We start from the raw sequence: 6,000 nt of genomic DNA, 5'->3' as shown, positions 1-6,000 counted from the left end.
TATAGAAGAGGGAGATATTAATCATGCAAATAAATCTATAGTTTAAAATGGTGAAACTTATGAGTGAATATAACAGCAGGCCTATCATAGTCTAGGGGTCGAGGAGGCTTTGCTAAGGAAACAAAGGGTCAAACCAGGTTTCAAGTTGCTTTGCTAATGCAATTTTCTTTCCATATCTTGCTTCAGAGACCTGGCATTATGTTTTTCAGCTATTTTCTTCTTCTCTGATCAGAATTTTTGAGAGAGGATCCAATTAATCCCACTAGCTTGATAGACCCTTTGAAAAACACTCATACAAAAATGTGTCTTAAGCCAACCCATAGACTGACCCTCATCCTCGGGAGAACTCATCGTCTAAATCACCTGTGGGCGGGTTGTAGTTCACACTAGAGGGAAAATAACCTCTTATGTGTGAGAAACCTCACAGTAGACATTTATCCAGAGAAGGGGTCATGGGTGTGACAAGCCCCTGGGGGCGCTCTGGAGCATACGCAACCCAGGCTTGATGAGTTCACAGACATAGCCACAGAAAGGAAACACCTATTACAATGCAGAGGAAAACACAGAGGTTTGAGGAGGCACAGATGAGCATCTCTCAAACCAGCTGAAATGGATCTGGAAAGCTAGCCAGAGGACATGTGCTTGAACTAGATTCCAAAGAGTAGTAAAGAGTAGTGGTATGAGAAGTAAAGAGAAGTGGTATGAAGTTAGATGTAAAGTGGGTGAGAGAGAGCAACATGATTGAAAGTCTGGAAATATAAGACAATACCAAGGAGTTGAAAATTAAAAGATAATATGAAATCTCAAATCATTGATAGGCACATAGAGTAATGCTTGAGATAGGTTAGTATACTAACCTCCCAAATATTCATTTATTAATTGGTTTATTTGTCTGGATAGAAGTAAGACAAAAGCCTGACCATGCACCCATTCCCTTAATGCATGCTGGTGATGATAGTATCATTTTTGCCTACAGAAGGTTGGGCAGAAAATATAGTTGATGCTATATTAAAAGAGAATATTACAAGGAGTTTACATGGAAATGTAAAAAGCAGCTAAATATTGTAGTCATCCAAGTGTATTCACATTTTACACGATTGAAGTTAAGAATGTGACATTCTAGATATCTCTTCAGAATCTTTTCCTTTCCAGATAGAGGAGGGATATTCCCCCGGCTCCTTTCCTGGAATGGATGTATAGGGTTGCAGCTATGTATCTGAGGTTAAAACTCCTCCAGAGCCATGAACATAGAACACTTGCTTTTAGGAATAGAAGAAAAGTGAAATTATGATGATGTATCCTGACCTATTTCTTATCTGTTGTATGTTTATCAGAACTCAACAGTAGGACAGCAACAGCTAACTTATGTAGAATAGGGACAAATGACTCAGTTCTGTCCATGGTGGATCCAGGATAGAATTGCCAGAAAAACACAGAGTGCCCAGTTAAATTTGAAGTTCAACTAAACAATGAATAATTTTTTCAGTATAACTATGTCCCATGCAATATTTGGTGTATACATATACTAAAAATGTCTTTTTTGTTTATTCTGAAATTTGAATTTAACTGGGTAACTTCTATTTATATTTGCTAAATCTGGCATCTCTATTCAAAGATTAATCTTGATGGACTGAAAAAATCATCCAAGCTAATTTAAACAAGCATGCATGGTCTGTTCATTAAGAGAATAGTCTTTGGATGATTTAAGGTTTAACTAGCACAAACCAACTCCTTGAGATCTTCTTTGTTTGGTAATGCATGGATTATTTCTCTGGCTATCAGGAAGGAGATATACCCAAATGGACAAATAAATCCATCTGCGATGTCAATGAGTCTCTCGCTCTCTCTAACTCCAAATGAAAAAAAGGAAGAAGAGGAAGAACATGCAGAAAGGGATTACAGCCTATATTTGAGACACTCACTTAACAACATGGATAATATTTGAGATGGTTTAGTTTCCCCTTAACGATTGAACTTTGGAGATAATCTAATGATGATAATAAGAGTAGATGCAGTGATACAAAAAGTACACTCCTTGTACACTGTATTTTTGTTTCCTAAAGGAAAAAACAAACACACAGACATAATTTGCCATTCGATATAAGGGCTCATACACTGGCAAAATATGTCCATTTGCCCAGCAGACAGAAACCATTCAAACCAAGTTAATTTAGCTATTTAACTATTAAACATACAAAAATGTAGGTTATTTAAGTGATTTTAGGGAATATGGGTTCTTCCCATAGGGAATGTTAAATGATGGACATTGAGAATAGCAGCACAAACAAAATAGTATTCGTGTTAAAACGTGCTTCAGGAAAATACAGGCTCTGAAAGCATTGTTTTAATAGCTTTCAAGATATTGAAAGGAGCTGAACTATGTCCCTCGTAGGCAGGGATTGATCTGTTTGGCTTCAAGTCAGAGATAATAGCCTTAATGTTTTGAATAGTGTTGTCACCTACTCTTATAGACTTAATTGTCATCTCTATGTGCACGAGACGCAGATCTAATTGTCTAACCCTTGAGACAGCAAAATCAGTTCACTTCCATTCCGTGATAGATCTCCTTTTCTTTTTCCTTGAGGAAATAGTCTTCAATCTTAAAGGATCTTTTGAACATTTCAATTCAAATCAAAGCAAATCTCTATAGAGTTTTGCCTTCTACATCAAGTATTCCAGAACCAATTAAGAGATTTTGCTCAAATCCCAAGGTGATACAAGATTGTAATTGTGGAAAATTTCTGTTACCTCAAATTTCATATATCATTTGTAGAAGAAAATAGAAGTTCCTAGTCATTTAGTTAAAAAATGTCAGTCCCAATTACCCACTGATCAAACTGAAAGTAAAAGACCTCTTCCCTTTTTTTTAGTTTTCTGTATATTTTCAACTAAACAAAGATTTTATGAGCAATATGAAATATAGATATATATACATATATATTATATTAATATACACATATGTACTTATATTTATACACATATATTATATATATACATACAGATACAAATATATATAAAGGATAAGGATGGAAGTTTCATTTCATTTACTTTTATTCAAATGAAAGTTTAATTTCACTACTTGTATGTGTGTATCTACATCTCTGTTATATATAATTGCACAGTAGGCAATATTGGAAAGCTACAAAAGTCCACCACCAGGCCAGACTTGGGCAATGTTATTTTTTTAAAGCCCTAGCTTTCTGCTACACAAATGGAAAATACTGTTCAAAGACTGCAAATATATACATATATCCACATGAAATACTTTTCTAAAGTAATAGTCCCGCCATAAGATTTATGGATTTATGGACAGTGCATTACACTATAAAGTAATTTTTGACAGAGATAAATCAACTCAAGAAACTCCAAAGTACAGGAATTAAAAAGGGAGGGGTCTTTGGAGAATGCATCGAGACAAGACAAGAACTAGAAATACTGAGGTTAACTAAATAAACATCATTAAAACAAAATTTAGCCAAGGGAATAGAAGAGAAGCAGAAAAAATACTTCAAAATACGCCTTATTTTCATGAAAAACAATGATATGACTAGCATCAGTTTTCTACCCTACATGTACTTTTTTTTAAAACAAAATTCTCTTGTACATTACTCGCATTCTAAACAAAAAGAGCTAAGCTAGTTTCAAGCTGATTGGTAGTTGTGTGGCAATCATGTTGTTTTGACACTGCTTTTATGTTCATTTCAATAAAGTTGTCTAAAAGGAACATGAATAGTCGATACACAAAAGAAACACAAATAAAAAATACAGACATGAACAACTGTTCACTCTTACTAGCAATCCGACACGGGAATTAAAATGATGGAATGTTATTTTTTACGCACCAAATTGATTAAGATTTTAAAAATAAAATGCTAAAAATTACTGAATGTTTTTTATGATAGGCAGTTTAACAAGCTGTTGGTAGAAATAAAAATAGACGCACATTTTCTGGAAAGCAATTTTGCATGTATATGAAGAATCTTAAAAACATCCACACCCTGTGATCCAATATCTCTATCTCTAAGAATCTACCTGAAAGAAAATAATCAGGAAAATACTTAAAATGTGTGTGTAAGGTTTTACTGCAATTATTTATTACAAAATATAATAGAAAACAACCTGAGTATATGTCAATGTGGCAATGTTTAAATAAATTTTGTTAAATGAGTACAATGGCACATTATGTAGTTTCTCAAAGAATATTATAGCCAAAGGGACATGCATACAAAATAATGTTAAGTTGAAGAAAGAGAACAGAATCTAAAGTTTTACATTCAATGTTATTCCAATTTTGAGACATATGGGTGTGAATGTGATATATGAGTGTACGTGTTTATGTGCCTGTGCATCTGTGTTTTTCACACTCACAGTTAATGTATCAAGAAAACACTGGAGAAAAATATACTAAATATGAATAATGCTATCTATGGATTGGGAACAGTAGATGTATTTTAACAACACTTTGTTTTCTATATTTTTACAAATTTTCTGCATTGTGTATGTAATAATTCATGATAAAATATGTTTTTAAACAGGTCTGATTAACACATTGATGTTATAAGTTCATGTGAAAAAGATCTATTTTCATATGCCAAATGAAGACAAAACCTTGATATATGTAAATGATAAATCAGCTTGGATATGGAAAATTTCTAATTAAATTACTGAATAGGATTGTTTTCTTCTTTCACTCTATCTTCTACTACAAAAAAGAAATGTTGACAATTAACAATTTTTTTCTCATAATTTTATAAGGATTTGAGTTTAGTATAGTTTCTCTAATTTAAAACAATATTAATATAATTATATAAAGGTATACAATTGAGTTGTGTAATAGTCTCCTTTTTAAAATGAGAGTGTCACCTTTTTGGAGTTAAGGCTCAAAATATGCATTTTATAAGGTTTAGATGTCATAATTTATAATGTGACTCAAACACTGAAAATATGAAAGCTATAATTTTCTCTATAATTTACATAGAATCTAAATCATGCAACTTGTATCTGTACTAAAAAGAATAAATCAATTTTTTCCTTTTTCTTTTTTCTTGAATCTCATCAATTTTTGACTTTTAAGAATAATGAAAAATGAAATCTGTTTCCTCTGTACTATGTTACAGTTCCATTTACACAAATAACTGGTTAAATCAATCCAAAACAGTAACTAAGACAACTGAAAAATAAAATGATTAATTTTAATTGAATTTCCTGATCTAACAAAGTCAAAAGATTCAAATATTTTCTATGAATATTAAGAGCCCAACATTTTCTAATTTTTTCTAAGTAATTTGGTTCTTATCTGCAGGTGAAACCATTTCTGGGGGAAAATTCAACTTTGCTTGATGCTATCACTATGTCTCAAAATTGTATATTTTACAGAAATCAAGTAGTTAAAATCTGTGATTTAAATGCCTGTGCAACAAAATGGCTAAAATCTCAGTCAAGACTCAGAATAATATGAATTTGAAATTTGAAACTCAGCTCCTTTATTTATAATTCCAGCCTTTCAGTTCTTAAGCCTTCTCAAACTCCTTTTCCTCATCTATAAAATTGCACCAAAAATGTACGTACTTCATTAGGCTGTAGAAAGATATAATGAGGTGAGACCTATAAAGTTTTTACCCCTGTATGTGGAACTTCCCTAAACACTTAATTATGTCCATTATTATATATTTAAAAAAAAAAAATAGCACAACCATTTCTGGAATCATTATTACCTAAATGTCAGGCATTGCATTTCAAATGAGTTTCTTTCAAAAGTATTTCCTCTCAGCAAACACCTACCTGTACATTGGACCCTTTGTACTGCATGTCAATCTTTAATCATTCTCCTAGGAATAGTTCAACAACTCAAACACACATCTGAGCATCCAGGAGTAAAGTGTTCAATGAATCCTGTCTGTAGAATACATTTAAGTGTCTTCCTGTCTCTCTCTTTTTCCTTGTGACTTTTTAAGCTTTATTTTTGAAACAGTGAAAACAAACCAACCAACAAACAAAGCA

This window comes from Ceratotherium simum, chromosome 8 (assembly GCF_057802395.1).
Source record: "Ceratotherium simum simum isolate JZ-2026a chromosome 8, ASM5780239v1, whole genome shotgun sequence".
NCBI lineage: Eukaryota > Metazoa > Chordata > Mammalia > Perissodactyla > Rhinocerotidae > Ceratotherium > Ceratotherium simum.
This window is presented reverse-complemented; position numbering follows the sequence as displayed.